This window comes from Notamacropus eugenii, chromosome 2 (genome assembly GCF_028372415.1).
Source record: "Notamacropus eugenii isolate mMacEug1 chromosome 2, mMacEug1.pri_v2, whole genome shotgun sequence".
In the NCBI taxonomy this organism is placed as follows: domain Eukaryota; kingdom Metazoa; phylum Chordata; class Mammalia; order Diprotodontia; family Macropodidae; genus Notamacropus; species Notamacropus eugenii.
This window is the reverse complement of record NC_092873.1, coordinates 156,806,557-156,825,616: the sequence shown is the minus strand read 5'-3', so window position 1 is coordinate 156,825,616 and position 19,060 is coordinate 156,806,557. Positions and strand designations below refer to the sequence as shown.

Genomic DNA, 19,060 nt, shown 5'->3' with positions numbered 1-19,060 from the left:
AAGCCTTCGGCTTGCCTTTGACCAAAAGGAGGGAATGTTAATATTTAATATAAATTTTAGACTTTAATAAGGGCCAAAGTTTGAATTAAGAAGAGTCTGGACCTAACAGTCTCCTTTGTTTAGAGGAAAACACAGATACCTGGGGTTGTAACTTCATCTTTTGTCAAACTCTGTTAAGGCCTGTTTAGGACAGGATATCTGTTATCTGGGTGATGGGACCTTTTCCTTATCTTAAATCACAGAGATATGCTACAGAATGAAGATGCCCATAGCTTGGGATCATAAAACCCAACTGACGCCACTTTTGTTTACAATGTGTCTATCTAAGAGAATTCCTTTCTCATGGCAAAATGTACTTAAGACAGTTGATTTCTGTACTAAGTCAGCCAGTTCTGATCCTGGCTCCATAGCGCTATGTAACCGTTTTCTTTATGGGGAATTGATTAATTAATTAAATCATAAAATGTATGCATTTAGCCTGTTGCCTTTTCTCTAACCAAGTTTTCAGGTCAACACTGGAGATGCTAGAGATACAAATACAAAATACAAAAATGAAGATAGCTCCCACTCTCAAAAAATCCATAGTCTACAATCTAGATGGCACCTAAGGTCCCTTCTATAAAAAGTCTAGTATTCAACACACATAGGTTCATTATACATATACATATGTGTGCATGTATACACACATATATACATATACAAGAAAAGTTATCCAATAACTAAACGCTCAAAGGCTATGAACAGGAAGTTAAAAAAAGAAAAAAGTTAAGGAAGTTAAATATGAACAGGAAGTTAAAAAAAAGAAATGAGGTATGTATAATCATAGAAGTCATTCCCCAATTGATAAATGGTCAAAGGATATGAACAGGCAATTTTCAGAGGAAGAAATTAAAGATATCTATAATCATATGAAAAAATGCTCTAAATCACTATTGATTAGAGAGATGCAAATCAAAACAACTCTGAGGTACCACATCACACCTATAAGATTGGCAAACATGACAGAACAAGAAAATGATAAATGCTGGAGAGGATGTGGGAGAGTTGGAACACTAATTCATTGTTGGTGGAGCTGTGAGCTCATCCAATCATTCTGGAGAGCAATTTGGAACTATGCCCAAAGGGCTACAAAAATGTGCATACCCTTTGACCCAGCAATATCGCTACTAGGACTATATCCCCAAGAGATCATAAAAATGGGAAAGGGTCCCACATGTACAAAAATATTTATAGCAGCACTCTATGTAGTTGTCAAAAACTGGAAGTCAAGGGGATGTCCATCAATTGGGGAATGGCTGAATAAATTGTGGTATATGAATGTAATGGAATACTATTGTGCCATAAGAAATGATGAACAGGAAGACTTCAGAGAGGCCTGGAAGGACTTATATGACCTGATGCTGAGTGAAAGGAGCAGAACCAGGAGAACTTTGTGCACAGCAACGACCACAGTGTGCGAGAGTTTTTTCTGGTAGACTTGGAATTTTGTAATAATGCAAAAACTTCTTATAAAAAAAAAAAATCCCAAAGGTGGTTCTCAAGGCAAAATGCCTTCCACACTCAGAGAAAGAAATATGGAAGTCATTCACAAAATGTAGCAGATCATGTTTGTGTATGTGTATGTGTTTGTGTATCATGTTTTGATTTGTTATATGATTTCTTTCATTTATTTTAGTCTGACTACATAGCATGACTATAGTGAAAATATACTCAATAGGAAAGTATATGTAGAACCTATACAGAATTGTATGCAGTCGTGGGGAGGGAGGGGGGTAGTGGGGGGTAGGTGTGGGGGGGATAAAATCTCAATTGTATGGCAGTGATTGTTAAACATTAAAAAATAATAATTAAAAAAAAAGAAATGAGGATTATCAACAACCACAAGAAGAATATTCTAATGGTTAATAAGAGAAATTTTGAATTAAAACTACTCTAAAATTTCACCTCCAACCCATGACACTAGCAAAGATGAGGAAAACAAATGGCAAATGTTGAAAAAGTTGTATGAAAACAGGCACACTAATGAACTGTTGGCAAAGATGCAAATTGGTCTATTCACTTTGGAAAACAATTAGAAATTATGAGAAAAGTCACCAAATTCACAACGAAATGTTTACAACAGCACTTATGTGACAGCAAAAAACCAGAAGTAAAGTGGGTGAAACAATATGTGGTGTTTGAAAGCAATGGAATACTATATTACACTATAAGAAATTACAAATATGAAGAATTCAGAAAAACTTCTAAGAACTGCTGCAAAGTAGGAATAATCAGAAAAACAACTAGTAACAGTGACTACAACGATATCAAGGAAAACAACCGAAAAACATCAGAATTCTGATCAATGCTGCGGCCACCCGTGACTTGAGAAGACTGATGATGAAGCTTGTGTCCTATGAATTTTCTATGAGGTTATAGGTGCAGAATGAGGTACATGCTGCCAGGTAGGGTCAATACTATACTTCATTGTGTAAAGGGAGAGCTCTATCTGGGAGTGGAGGGAGTCATGGGGAGTGATACCAATGTATAAAAAAAACAACTCAATAACATGATTACTCAACTTGGCATGAAAATGTATCTTACACTACAGGAAGGTAGGGAAGAAGGGAACAACTAGGATGGGGGTGGTGATAGAAGGGAGGGCAAATGGGGGAATGGGAGTAACTAGAAGTAAACACTTTTGGGAAGAGACAAGGTGAAATGAGAGAATAGAATAAAGGGGGGACAGGGTAGGATGGAAGAAAATATAGTTAGTCTTACACAACATGACTATTATGGAAGTCTTTTGCAAAACAACACATATATAGCCTGTATTGAATTGCTTGCCTTCTCGGTGGGGAGGGAAGAACGGAGAGAAGTTGGAATTCAAAGTATTAGAAACGAATGCTGAGAATTGTTATTGCATATAACTGGGAAATAAAAATACAGGTAATGGGGTATACAAATCTATTTTGCCCTACAAGAAAAGAGAGAAGATGGGGATAAGGAAAGGGTGGGGTGTGATAGAAAGGAGGGCTCATTGATGGAAGGAGTAATCAGAATGCAAGGTGTTATGGGGTGGGGGGAGGGGAGAGATGGGGAGAAAAACTAGAACTCAAAATTTTGTGAAATGTATGTCATAATCTAAAAATAAATTTAAAAAATTGCTGGAGGAACTGTAGAAAGACAGGAACACATATAAACTGTTGGTGGCGATATGAAAACAAACAAACAAACAAACAAAAACAACTCTCTTTACTAAAGACAGTGGTTCTTTTTTCCAGACTCCATCTGCACTAGAATAGTTCTAATGTAAAATATATACATATAGCAATCATCCCTTGGTTATACACTTTTTAAAGTGTTGAAGACTTTCATAATTTAAAAACTTTATGTTCATTCACTTAGGAACATAATTTTAAAATTCTGGAAGAGCAGAATGTGGAAGAATAACAGATTTGTATTTCAAAGTGATTCTTCATTATCTTTATTCTTTATCAGTATCATGACTGAAGACTGCTCAGCAGAGTCAGCTCAGTCTCAAAAAATGTCAAAAATCAGATCCATTAAATAGGCACTTAATGCATACCTAGCAGAAGTAACACATATATCAGTAATGTTCTTTGATAGACATTCTGGGATATCTTTACATAAGAACAAATTAATTGATATTACTGATTAAAACTTGTGAATTATTAATGTTACTAAGGAAGTAAAGTTTCAATAAATAATGAGAAAAATCTAAGCCATCCCCCTATAATTCCTAACAGTGCATTGATGACATTCACTGACTTTTGAAATAGAAAATTACTTGAAGAAATAGTGAGCTGGTAAATTAAATGCAGAAAGAGAAAAATACACTCAGGTATAACTTCACTACAATTACCTTTGCAATCTTGTGAGTCATCAGTGATTCCACACACTCCCTTTCAATACAGTTCCCTAAATTGTTCCACTTGTCTAAATTAATATCTTTTTTTCATCCCTACAGAAAAAGTTCTTCATTGTTGTGTGTCCTAATTAGGGAACCGTAACCTCAAGAGATCTCCAATAAATACAAAAGAATGGCCCCAAAAGTTCCCTCAAATATAATTTTAACTATCTCAAACAACAAATGTTAACACTACTCTTCGTGATTCTCCACTGATTCCTTAACACATTCAATAATAAATGTGAGCAAGGTATCTTTCACATCTATATTCACTACAAGTCTATTACTATTCATCTCTCTTGTAAACTTGCTCTAAGTTCACCTTTTCTCTTCGCCTTCTTAGTTACTTTTAATCTTCATCACAGCCAACACATGATCTATCAATAAACTTCTTTACCTATTTTTAAATCTAATACCATTTTTTCACTTCTTCTTGGAAGTCTTTCCCAAACTATCTTAGTCCAACCAACCAGTGAGACTAAATGCACAGAGCCTAAAATAACATAGCCACTGCACAAAAAGCAAAGCAATACAAAAGACAAACATTATAATGTGTGAATTAATATGTTCAACTCCTGTGCTCCTTTGGTATCCAAAGAACATCAAGAAAGCTACAGGACAACCCTTAGAATGCTTGCTGGACCCACGGTGAAGGATGTATGGCACATATGATCAAGAATCACAGGAGATAAGAAGGTGTGGATAGACTGTTAATCTATACAATTGGAGGGAATAAACATTCCCTCCAATGACAACACAGATCCACTAATGTATCAAAAATATACATGGGGACAACTAGATCATAGTTACATACATTTCTTTTAGAATCTGTGATAGCTAAGGCAGACTGAATTATTTAATAATACAAAAAATAATCAGAAAGTTTAAGAACTCTTTTTTTCCTACTCCAAAATTCAAGAAAAGATTTTAAAAAAATTATCTGACAGTAAAACTTACTACTCTCCTCTCCCAGATTTCCCAATAATACACCAGAGGGAAGTTTGTGTTTTAGGGGAAGAAGGTATTTGCCTTTTCACCCAACTAAAGGCTACCCAGGCTATGGTTTTATGGCAAGAACAAAGATGCAAGGGAGTTGGGAGAAACGTTCAAAATAACGAGTGTGCAGAGTAAGAACAAAAAGAGTGGAAAGGGTATAAGGGAAAAAAGGGATTGAAGAGAGGAGAGGGAGTTACCAAAGGTGGGAAGTCATTTCATAACATTTATTGATCAACCCTCACCTTGAACACCTTCCATTCCCTTCAATGGACTGAATTCTTGGCAGTCAGGGTGACAGGGAGGTTGAAGGTAGGCAGTGATCTAGGCCTGAAGATCTGTAGTAAACTCCCAACAAGTACCTTAACACTGAACATTTCTGTTTCTCCAGTATCAGTCCATTTATGAAGAAACTTGATTGGTTCTTTCCAACCAACATGCCCACCTCTCATAACATAATATCGATGAAGGTGTTCCCAGGTAGAGCAGTAGAAAGAGTGAGTCCTTATAGCCTATGGTTGCATCCTGATAGATCTTGTCCACCATGTGGTTGTCGATGTAGGCATTCCAGTTGGCCACAGTGCTGGGCTGTCTGGCTCTGCTGCTGCTGCGGGCAGGGGGTGGCAGAGAGTTCGGGGCATGCGCTGCTGTCTGGGCTCGCGGCTCCGTGCTCTCTGCTGCCCTCGGCTCCGCTTCAGAGATGTTTAAAACACTTGAGAACAAACTGTTTTCAAGTACTTTAAAAGCATGCATTTACATAATAAAAAAATTAATGCCAATTACAAAGGTGAGGATCACAACTCATCCTAGCCTTCCCCTTCTATTTCTTATCCATGCCCTTAGAAAAATTCTCCAGAACACTTACCTAACATATTGGATACCTTCTTCTAAGTCTTTTTAAATGACTTAGAAACCAGTGTAGCACTCAAGAGTGTTAGTTATTCCTGGTTCTTACTAATACACCAACCAATGGACTGCCTATCCACTTGTGTGTCAATCTGAGTAAAATGCATATGTGTTTGAAAATATATTGTTGGGTGTCTGTTAGAAGTTTATGATGCCTATTTAAGACAGTAAAGCCATGGTGGGAACATTTCAGATTCCCACATATATTGAGAACCTGAAAAGCCTTAGAGTAATATAGTCCAAATACCTAATTTTAGAGATGAGTCACTAGTGTTGGTCACTAGTCAGGGCAAGTCAGTTAACTGAAGGATGTCAGATTATAAATTCAGGTCAAGGAGCTGTACCTATGCCAACAAAGGACCAGTGGTTTCTATTTCTATCTGTATAGAAAGGAAGCTGTGAAGGGTATGAAGAAGGGTTGGTCTGAGTGGGGAAATTAGTAGAGAGAAGTATATCCCCATTTCAGATTTAAAAGATGCCTATACTTCAGTCTAGAAATTCACTATCTATTGTATATCCTATTCACCTTGTTAACTGGTTCCATAAAACAATCCAAAGAGAAGTTCATTCCATAGGGACAACATGTATGCAATGCAGTATAGAACACAGTGACCACAGGCAGATCAATGAGAAGTTAATGTTACCATCACATTGTCACTAAACAGAAGAACAAACCTCAAGACATTGTTTAGAAGTTATAGCTGAGGCATTGTGATGTTGCAGAGGAATTTGATTAACTCCCCTACTTCTGCTAAGGGCATCACTATCCTTTCAGTCTCTCAGATTCACAATTTCTGAGTCAATTTTAACAAAGTTTTCTTTCTCATCCCATATACAATCAGAGGACAAGTGTTGTCTCTTCTACTTCTAAAACATCTCTCCTATATGTCCTTTTCTCTTTACTTATATGATCATCATACTGTTTCAGGTCATCACCTCTTAACTGGACTACTGCAGTATTAGAGAGCAGTGAGATACTAATTAACCTTTATGATTCATTGTCTCCCCTCTCCATTTCATCCTCCACACAAGTACAAAATTAATATTACTAAAACACAAATCTAACCATACCATTTCTCTGCTTAAGAAGCCTCAGCTGCTTCTAGTTGCCTTTAGGATAAGATATAAACTCCTCTTCTAGGACCCTTCCCAAACTGGGTCCAGACTACCTTTCCATGCAAATTCGATATTACTCCCCTCTGAGACCTCTAGATTTCAGCCAATTTGGTCTAACTGCTATTACATGGATACAATACTCCAACTCCTCATCCCCGTGTCTTTGCAGAGACTGTCCCTCTCATCACTTATGCATTCATTCCTTGTCTCTGCCTCTTGTCCACGTTCACCTCAAAACACCGCTTCCTACATGAGGCCTTACCTTTATCCTTCTAGTACTCTACTCCATCAGAAATTATTTCTTATGTATTTTATATTTACTCATTTGTGTTTATGGCATTTCCCCTCAATGGAATATAAGTTCCTTGAGGGCAGGGACTTTCATTTTTGTCTTTGTATCCCCAGTGTCTAACATAGTGCCTGACACATAATAGGCACTTAATAAATGTTTGCTGATGGAATGCTATTACTAGAAAAGCACAATGGTTGAGAAAACATCATACAGAGCATTCTTATAAATCTAGAATCAGAAGTCAATGGACAGGGGTAAAAAACTTTTCCCCTTTTAAGACACTTTAAAATATAGATTTTTCACCAATTCTACCTAGTCTTATCCACATTAGTTGAAATTAATAATATATTCTTATATAGTCAATCTTTACGGGACAAGACCCAATACAATCAACTAGGAAAGAACAACATGCCTTGAAATACTAAGAATGTAGAAAAATGTTAGTTTTCTACACTGCCAAAATTACAGAATCTGAGGGGATTTCCCCAAGTTCTATATAAAATATAAGCAACATTCATTAAGCATCCCTTCTGTGCAAGGCCCTGGGTTAGGTGTCACAGATAAAAACAAAAAAGAAATAGTTCCACAAGAAGCCTACAATCTATTAGGAGATACAATATATTAAGAAGACACTAACATAAGGGAAAGTTTCAGAGATGGTAACATCTCAGCTGAATCTTAAAGGAAAACAAGGATTCTGAGGGCAGGGATGACAAAGAATACATTCTAGGGAGGTGTGGCCTCTACAAAGTCATGGAGACAGGGGACAGATACAGAGTTCACAGAATAGCTGGGGTCCAGTTTGGCAATAAGCTTGTCTGAAGGAGAGTACTACGAAAGGTAGACTGGAGTCATATCATGAAGGATTTTGTATTTTATACTAGAGGCAATAGGTACACAGTAGAGACTTCTAAAGAGGGAAATGACATGGCAATCTGTAACTTGGGAAGATTCCTTTGGCATGAAAAGGAAACAGGAGAGACCAATAGTCTAGATCAGGGATGAGGAATCTGTGGTCTTGAGGCCACATGTGGCCCTCTAAGTCCTCAAGTGCAGCTTTTGACTGAATCCAAATGTCACAGAACAAATCCCCTTAATAAAAGGATTTTTTCTGTAAAACTTGGACTCAGTCAAAAGGCTACATCCAAGGACCTAGAAGGTCACATGTGACCTCAAGGCCACAGGTTCCCCACGCCTGATGACAGGCAATGAGGGTCTGAACTAGGTAGGGTGGGAGTCATGAGTAGTGAAACAGGGACGGATATGTGAGATTTTGTGAAAGCAGAATTGACACGAATCTTAAACAGAAAAATTAATTCTAGCTCTAAATGTTTTAGTTAACTGAGACTTTGCTCTAATAGTCAATATAGAGTTTGTTAATTAATATTGTTATGGTATTATAATCAACAAGAAATTTGTAGAACATGCTCTGAATACATGGCACTACATTAGTTATCTATTATTCACATTTATCTGTCCTAAAATCAATTTTACAAATTTTTAAATCAAGTAAAAGGCACTTCTGAGGAAAAAACTACAGAGTAAACCATAGGTGTCGTATTAAATCTTTTGACTAAATATTTCTAAAGAAACAGTGTGTACCAATCACTGTAAACATTTTTCAACCATCTTAATTGTTGCCAATAACTACATAGTCATAAATAGAAATAAAATTCTCAAGATGCAAATTGACATGGCATACAAGATTCATTTAGAAAAACAAAAGGTCTAGAATCTCAAAGGAAACAATGAAACACACACAGATAAACGCAATTGTAGCATTACCCAATCTCAAACAATATTATAAAAAAGTAGTTATCAAGACAAATTTCTTACAGGCTAACAAACAGTGAAGTATTAATGGAAGCAACTAGATAAGAAAGAAACAGAAAACAGTAGCTTAATATCTAATAAATTCACCAACAGATTACTGAAATAAAAACTCCCTTTTTTGACAAAAACTTCTGAAGAACCTGGAAATCTGTCTGGCAGACATTGGGTTTCTTATGACGACAACATCTTATACAATATAACGAAATATGCTCAAAATGGATTTGTAATTGTAATATAAAAGGTTACATCATAAACAAATAGAAGTACCTTTCACAACTATATGTGGGAGAAGTCTTAATCAAATGAGGGTCAGAGGAGATTATAAAAGACAAAACAGACAATTTAAATTCTGTGCATAACAATGAAGTTAGAGGGAAAGAAAATAAACTTCTTAACATAGAAAAAACATTTGCATCAGGTATCATTGTTGAAAGTCTGGTATCCAAAATACATAAGGAACTAATACAAATATGTAATACAGAAAGCCATTTCCCACAGATAACAGTTTTAAGTCTATAAACAAACAAACTTTCAATCAGTCAATCAAACATTTTTTAAGTGCCTATTTGCCAGACACTGGGGCACTAAAGATAGAAGCACAAAGTGAAAAGAGAATATATGTTCACAAATAAGTAAATACAAGATAAGAAATGCAAACTACAAATGACTATAAGAAAATATGATTCAAAATAATAAAGAAAAATACAAATTAAAATAATTCTAGGATTTCACCTGCAAATACACAAAAATGACAAAAGATGGGGTGGTATGGTTCATGCTCGATTGGCTTTGAGAAGACAAATACTCTTTGGGTAGAACTGTATATTGGTCTTTTCTGGGGATGGCCTTGGAATCCATTCCACTACTAGACATATACCCCAAAGAGATCAAAGACAGAAACAAAAATCTACAATGTATGAAAATATTAACAGTAATACTCTTAGTGGCATGAAAGAACTAGAAACAAAGTAAGGGCCCTCAACTGAAGAACTGCTGGAAAAACTATGGTATATGGCTATAAATAAATATTTCTATGCTGTAACAAATATCATACATGAGAAACTGAAAGATGGAAGGATCCATATACACCAATGTGCAATGAAATAACAACCAAAAGAATATCAGGAAATGACTGTAATAGTGAAAATGAAAAGATCACTAAGAGGAAGACAAAGTTTAAGAAAAAGAAAAACCACTGTGGTGGAGAAAAATAGATAATGAAACGTCTCTTCCTCCATCAAGGAAGAGAGGAAGAGCGTTATCAAGTCAAATTGTCATCTATCTATGATATACATACAAACACACATAGTACATACAATATACATACATAGGAGATACTGTTGTCAGATACAGTCAATGCATTTGGTGTTGTTGCTCAATTTTGCTTTGTTTTGTTACAAAGAAAAGGGTCAGCGGGAGTGAGGAGGAGAGTAGGGAAGGAAAACTCATCCTAGAAATTACTGCGATGTCATACGTAATAAAAAGCAGCAGCAGCAGCATGGAATAGAGGAGAGCATGCTGAATTTAGGGTCAGAAGATCTGAGATGAATTCCTAGCTCAGATACTTACCACCTATATGATTTTAGGCAAGCAACTTAACCTCTAAGCCTTAGTTCTTTATCTGTAAAAGGAGGGGTGTTAGATAGAGTACTTGGTAAATATTAATTAGAGGAAAATATCACTTTTGCTAAGGTACTGAAAATTAGTTACATAGTGAGAAAGACCCAGAATCAAATTTTGTTTTTGGATCTCTCCTTTCATCTGTCTCCAGAAACTTATCCAGGCAAATCTCAAAAAACAAGATAATGAAAAGAACAAAACCAAAGGTTCCCATTAATGTAGTCTGGCAGAAAGTTTCTAAAAGTTATTAGGTTCATAAAATCATATTTCTCTACAAAATGGGGCACAGATCCTACTACATTTTCAAATGCTATCTCCTCACTATCTTGTCTTCTTTTCTTTGTTGATATAAACTAAGAAGATAGAAATGAAAACCTAAAGCAAATACCATATATGTCTTCCTTTTCCATTTTAAAATAGCCTCAAAAATGTGTTTAATTTATATGTCATACATAAAAAGAGACACTTTTATCAGTTACTGGCTCCAAAACAAAATTCTGAACTCACACCAACTTTCCAGCAAAGAAACAAGACAACTAGCATGTTACCACCCCTTCTTCTCTGTTCCCCCCACCCCCCGTCTCAATAAAGTCCAATGGCTCCCTATCACCTCCAGGATCAAATACAAAACCCTGACTGTCAAAGCCCTTCATAACCTAGTTCCTGCCCCACCCACCCCCATCTTTCCAGAAATGTCAATAGTAACTGTTTCTCTTTTGACTAGCAACTCTGAGGGTCTTCCCCTCCCAGTTTGATTTTTTTTTTTTAAATTAAAATGGCCACCCTTTGACTCAGTTCTTAAAGAGGCCTATTTCCTGAATGGGCATTACCTCACTCAAAGTGAGACCCTGAAAGGCCTTAGCAAGGGCCAGGGTCTCCCATCTGAGCATCTCTGGTCGTCCTGATGAATATCTGGTCACAGGATTCAGATGGTTCTGGAGGAGAAAGTGAGGCTGGTGACCTTGCACAGTCCTCTCTCACTCAAATCAAAGTCAGCTACAAGTCATATCATCACTTCTCTGATGTCATGGTCCTCTTTGAAAATGATGGGCAAACACAACAACAATGACCTTACTCCTTAATACATACAGACTCTGCAGTGCAATGACACTGGCCTACTTGTCCTCAACAAGATCCTCTATCTCTCAGCTCTGGCTATTTTCTCTGGATGCCCTCCACGCCTCGAATGCTCTCCCACCTCCTCTCTACCTACTGGCTTCCTTCAAGTCCTAATTAAAATCCCATCTTCTACAGAAAGCCTTTCCCAACCCTTCCTAATTCTAGTGTCTTTCTTCTCTTAATTATTTCCTACTTTTCCTTGCATATAGCTTGTTTATATCTATTTGTCTGCTTATCGTCTTGACCAATTAGATTGTCAGCTTCTATCCCCATTACTTACCACAGTGCTTTGCAAATAGTAGGCACTTAATATTAGCTGATTTACTTTACAAATGAGGAACAACATCAACCCCTCCAGAGAGAGGCCTAGATTTACACAATGCTAGAAATGGCAAGCCACTCCAGTATCTTTACCAAAAAAACCCCAAAACAGGGTCACAAAGAGTCAGACATGACTGAAACAACCAAACAATGGCAAAAAGAGACTCAATGGGTAAATGTTGAATACAGAGAATACAAAAGTACCACAAAATTTTTAAGACTGGATTTTTCCTATTGTTAAAGAGATTTATCAATGTCTACTAAAGCCACTATGTACACAGTGGCAAGGTGCTTAGGAGATGAAATCTTCTGGAATCTCTGACTTTCCTATCTAAGCTTTATTTTGCCCTCTCGACTTTTTAAATGCAATTAACAGTTAACTGGTATACTGTGACTTGCCTCACTCATCTGCTGAGGTGTCAAATTCAGGCACTCCTCACAGAGATAAAATGGAGAAAAGCAGGATGTTAAGAAATCTTACAGTTCCTTCTGCAGAAGGTGGTTGTGGTAACTATATATCTATGTGCTAGGTGGAAATACTTTATGGGACCCAATGATGGGTGATACTGTTATCTATATCTTTGTAACACATAATAATTACTTTAGATCTCAAATATTATCATACTTTTATAGGCAAGAATTATACTGGATAAGGAGCAAAAATGAAATGATCACAAAGAACAAGTAATGATGAAACTACAACTGAGGCTCTTTGCTGAGGATCTATCTGTTCATTTGTTCACAGTCACGTTCTTCAGACCAGTGTGGGCCACAAACAGTACGTGTGTCTATTTTAAAGTCCTAAGAGCAGCTGTGAATAGTACACTGGTAATTGTACTATTACAATACAAAGTTATACATGCTAGAAAGGGGTGTGTATGTATGTATGTGTGCACGTGGTCGCATGTGTGAGAGACAGAGAAGGAGGGAGAGAGAGAGGGAGGGAGGGGTAGAGAAAGAGAGAGAAAAGGAGGGAAAGAAGGGGAGGGAGAGAGATATCATTTAAAGAGCCCTGATTAAAATCTAGCAATGAAAAAGAAATCAATTTTCTGTTTATGCTTCATTTTTAACTCAAACTTATTGTCCTCATTTTCCTTTCATTCCCATACATTAATTATTAAGTTTTCTGAGCAGAAGTGTTATATTTAAACACTTTTTTGGTAAACCACAAAGACATCAGTAGTCATCTAAACAAAGCACTGGGATAAAAACAGAAGAATCAATACAATACCAGCTAATTTCCTAATTTTTTTAATATGTACTAGCCAGTTCATACTTTAGGTATCGTGTGTGTGTGTGTGTGTGTGTGTGTGTGTACGTATGTGTATGTACACCTATACATATATTTCATCTACTATAGAAAATTGCAGTCATTCCTCAATTGATAAATGGTCAAAGGATATGAACAGGTAATTTTCAGAGGAAGAAATTAAAGATATCTACAATCATATCAAAAATGCTCTAAATCACTTTTGATTAGAGAGATGCAAATCAAAACAACTCTGAGGTACCACATCACACCTATAAGATTGGCAAACATGACAGAACAGGAAAATGATCAATGTTGGAGAGGATGTGGGAGAGTTGGAACACTAATTCATTGTTGGTGGAGCTGTGAGCTCATCCAATCATTCTGGAGAGCAATTTGGAACTATACCCAAAGGGCTACAAAAATGCGCATATCCTTTGACCCAGTAATATCACTACTAGGACTGCACCGCCAAGAGATCATAAAAATGGGAAAGGGTCCCACATGTACAAAAACATTTATAGCAGCACTCTTTGTAGTTGCCAAGAACTGGAAATCAAGGGGATGCCCATCAATTGGGGAATGGCTGAATAAATTATGGTATATGAATGTAATGGAGCACTATTGCACCATAAGAACTGATGAACAAGAAGACTTCAGGGAGGCCTGGAAGGACTTACATGATCTGATGCTGAGTGAAAGGAGCAGAACCAGGAGAACTTTGTGCACAGCAATGACCACAGTGTGCGAGAGTTTCTTCTGGTAGACTTGGAACTTCATAATAATGGAAAAACATAAAAGAAAAAATTCCCAATGGTCTTCTAAGGCAAAATGCCTTCCACACTCAGAGAAAGAACAATGGAATTCATTTGCAGAATGTAGCAGATCATATTTCTGTGTGTGTGTGTGTGTGTGTGTGTGTGTGTGTGTGTGTGTGTAGTATGTTTTGATTTGTTATATGATTTCTTCCATTTATTTTGGTTCGTCTACATAGCATGACTATAGTGAAAACGTATTCAATAGGAAAGTATATATAGATCCTATATAGAATTGTATGCCATCTTGGGGAAGGAGGGAAGTGGTGGGGGGTAAAAATCTAAGTTTTATGGTAGAGATTGTAAAACGTTAAAAAAAATAAAATTAAAAAAAGTTAAAAAAAATTGCTAAAATTTACTCTCACCCTCTTTACTGATTGCCTTCACTGATGCTTAAATCTTTACCTCTAAAGAAGGGATATCCCCAATAGATAAGTGGTCAAAGAATATAAACAGGTAGTTCTCAATTAAAGAAAAGCAAGCTATCTACAAATCATACAAGAAATTCTCTAAGAGAAATGCACAATGAAGCGACTCTAACTTCTACCACATGCCTAACAGACTGGCAAAAAGGAAAAAAACCAAAATGATTATTATTGGAGGAACTAAGGGGAAATAGGCACATTAATGCACTGTTGGTGGAGCTGTGACTTATTATACAAAACAATTATTATAGAAAACAATTTGCAACTATACACAAAAAGCTGCTAAATTCAGCATAATGTTAAGCATAGGATATATTACTTAGTATATTCCTAAAATGATAAAACAAAGAGGAAAAGGATTCATATATATAAAAGCATTGACAGCACTAAACTTTGTTGCAGGAAAGACTAAGAGGGAGAAGGCATGCTCATCAATGGGAAAATAGCTAAACAATTTAAAGGATACGAATTAATGGAATATTATTGTGTTGTAAGTCATAACAAAAGGGATAGACTTAGAGAAACCTGAAGTGATGTGCATTAATTGATTTAGAATAAGATGAAAAGAACTAAAAGGTTAATTTGTATGACAATAATATACAGAAAATCAATTTTTAAAGTCTTGATCAATGAAATGACCAAACATGAAATAACATGCTTCCTACCTCTTGACAAGAGAGACAATGTACTAGAGGTACCAAATGAAACATTTCTTTTTAGATGTGGCCAACAGATACAATGGTTTTGCTTGATAATGCTAACTTGTTGTAGAAGAGGGTTCAGGGCAGGGAGGAGTGAAAGGAGAAAGCAGCGAGCTAGTGATAGTGATGCCAAGAGAATGAAAGAAGAATGCCTGAGGAAAATATTCAAGAAACTACACAGAAGAAATCAGATTTAGTAAGAACACAAAAAGCCAGATTATACTTGACATGAAATGAATGACACTTTCAAAATGAGTTATTCTTTTAAATAATGAGATTGGCTGTTTTATGTGATTCCTTTTTTTTCTATTGCTTGTATATGGAAATATTCATGTTTGCTGGTGTTTTCAAAATCAGAACAATAAAGAGAAAAAGAGAAAAAAGTACAGTAGGTTTTTAGTCTGACCATTTCAAATGTCGTCCCCTCCCTATGAGCAGTACCACAGAGATGAAGCTAAATTACTGTCGTTCATGTGAGATTTTAACTTAAGACAAATGATTTTTGCATAAGCCATAAGAAGCAGTTGTATTAAAAAACAAACGAACCTCGTCAAGAGGTTAAAATAAATTTTTAAAATTGCAGTACGGAGTCAGCAGACTGATAATACAAAATCTTTCTGAGTAAAGTACAAAGGAGATGACTCTGGAAGAAATGAAGACTGTCAGTCACAGTAATGGCCCAATTAGAGAGCTGCCACAAAATAGTCTAAATTTCTAGGAGGAAAACATTTTCTTGAGGGAAAAATCTTCAGATGTTATCAAAAGATAGCTCAGTCAAGGTAAGTAAAATATGTAAGTGCATTTATTAAAAAAAAAGGTTACTAAAAACTATGACAAATGCACATGTTCAGTTTGGGGATCCCCCTCCCTGGTCAGCCTAAAAATTAAGTCATTAGTTCTAACTAAAACCACACTAGTAACTTAGGGTTCAAGAAGAAAGTCACTATAGGGAATAAAAGTTTAAGGATAGGGTCTTTACAACAGAGTATTTCAGTGATTGACATTTGTGAAGGTTATTTTGAGAATCAAATAAGACAATAGATGTAACGGGTTTTGTAAGTCTAAAACTAACAAACAGTTACCATTACTTTCATCATTATTAAACCTGCTACCTATTTGTATCCCAGAATTTGAGGATTCTTAAACGTCTTGAAATTCTTTATTTAAAATGGATTTTCATTGATATATTTTATTTTTTATATCACCTAATTTTTCATTACCTCAATGTCCCTCTCAGAGAGCCATCCGTTTTAAAAAGAATTTTAAAAAGACAAAAGAGAATTTTTTTAAAAGTTAGTAAAACCAATCAACAAATCAAAAACATTCAATGTGTAACACACATGTACACCTCATCTCTGCAAAGAAGTGAGGGGAGGTTTTTCTTATCTTTTCTTTGGGGCAAGCCTGTTCTCTATAATTTTTTAACATTCATTTTCTGTTGTTCATGATGGTTATTCTTTCAAATTACAATGTTGTAGTCACTGTGTAAATTGTTTCGCTGGCTCTGCTTACTTCATTTTCTATCAGTTCATGTAAATATTTTTATACTTCTCAGTATTCAACATGTTCATTTTTCCGAGAGTAGAGTAACATATTTGATTACATGCATGTACCATGTTTAGTCATTCCCCAATTGATGGATATATACTTTTGCTTCTTTACTACCACAAAAATTGAATCTATAAATATTCTGGTGTACATGGAGCCCTTCTTTTTGTCAATAAGCTCCCTGGTGCACATATGCCTAAGAAATGAATAAGTGGATCAAAAAGTATAGACATTTTAGTCACTTTTATTTGGATAATTCTAAAATGCCTTCAAGAACAGCTGTAGTAATTTGCAGGGCTGTTTTGATTTGCATTTCTCTTATTATTAGTGATCTGCATCATTCTTTTTTTGCAATTTTTATTTTGAGAAACATTTATTCATATTCTTTATTCACTGGGAAATGACTTTTGTTTTTATACATTTCTGTCAGTTTTCTATGATCTTGGATGCTAAATCCTTAACTAAGAAATATTATATTTTTTTTTTTACCAGCCAGTTGCTTCCCCTCTTATCCTCTATACATTAATTTTGTTTGTGTAAAAAGCTTTTCAATTTCATGTAATCAGAATTATCTATTTTATCTTCTATAATTACTCTTTATCAAAGTAAAATTCATCTACTCAGAGCTGTGAAATGAATGAAATGTAATCTGTTTCTTTTCTAAAATGTTTATAGTGTCTGATCTTTAATATTCAGGTGAGATTGATTTTGAATTTATCATGTGATAATGGTGTAGGATGACTGAAAAAAACCTACTCTTCTATTTGTTCTTGTTCCTTTTCCCTTTCTCTTCTACTAAAAGATTATCTAAATCTCAATTGTTCTTCCCAGAACTTCTCCAAATCTCAAGCTACTAAAACCCCTTATTCCTGACTCATCTGCTCTTTCTTCCATACCTTTTTCTTTCTAGTTAGAATATTCTTACCTTCCTCTTCTATATCTTCACCTCATCCCTCAACTATTTTAAATCACTGCTAAAAATTCAACTTTTAACAAGAAGTCTCCAGTGATTAAGTTTACCTATATGTTCACTTAGGGCTCAACCACACAATATTTATATATTCCATTTGTATCATATTAAGATATATTTGTTAATCAACTTCCCTTTAGTTTTACGCATATGTGATTTACCTGGCACTAAAATTTAGCTCTTGGGAAGCATACCATACCAGTCATACTTAATAAATAATAAATGTTATGCCTGATCTCCCCTTAAATTTGAAAAAAACAGAATATTGCTTTTTAAATAGTTATTTAGCTCTTTTGTAAAACATAATAAAGCTTAATTATTTGTTACACAATTTATCCATAGCTGAGTGGGCTCCTACTGATATGGGGTAATCTCATTTTCCAATTAAATTTTCACTTTTTTTTTGCATGTATTTTCCTGGCAAGAATATTTCATTAACCATAAACTTTTACTAGCAAAGTTTGGATAAAAATATTTTTACAAAACTCATTAAGTAACAAAAGAATACTAAGTCAGATGAGCCAAGAGATTCATTACCATCAAATTATGTGTAAAATAGGGATTTAAGTCATGTACAGCAGGTTCCTCCTTTTCAATTTAATACAAATTAGTTCAATAAGCATACTAGCTAACTACTAAGCGCTCAGTACTGTAGGTTGGAGACAAAAATGAAAACAATTCCAACTACCCTCAAGTAGCTTTCAATCTACATGGTGAATAATGTACAAAGATAAGAAAATACAAAATAATTTGGGGAAGAATGCTCTTAGTTGAGGTAACACAAAAAAGGTCACATGTAGGAGATGTCATTTGAGCTAAGACTTGAAAACTAAGCTAGAGATTCCAAGAAATGGAGGTAAGGATGGAGAGAATTCTAGAAACTGAAAAAAGAAATCTGTGTAAAACATGGAAGCAAAAGATGGAATGCTGTGTAAAAGGAATAAATAAAAATTTTGGTTCTTTACAGCTAGAGTAGAAAGTAGTACCTGGGCCTAGAAATAGTATTTTAATGATCAGAACAATCATTTTCACCTTCTTACTACTGAAGTTCAGAAACAGACAAAGCCTCTATAAGAAACAAGGTTTGGTAAGCAGACAGTTTTTTTGACTTCTTAACTCACTAAACACTGGTACAAGGGCATTTTGAGTACTCAGATAAACCTTCAGAAATGCCAGTACTATCCCAGCAGTGCTCTATTCTGTATAAATTTTGCTCCTAACATAAACCTCAGTATTCTCAGT

General features: G+C 35.4%; 1 protein-coding gene and 1 pseudogene across 9 annotated transcripts in view; both read right to left on the bottom strand.

Annotated features, from left to right (window-relative positions):
- Positions 1-19,060, bottom strand: part of CYB5R4 (cytochrome b5 reductase 4) — a 122,637-nt gene that overhangs the window by 48,789 nt on the left and 54,788 nt on the right. The gene's annotated exons all lie outside the window — the stretch shown is intronic.
- LOC140526483 (profilin-1 pseudogene) lies at positions 1,772-19,015 on the bottom strand (annotated as a pseudogene).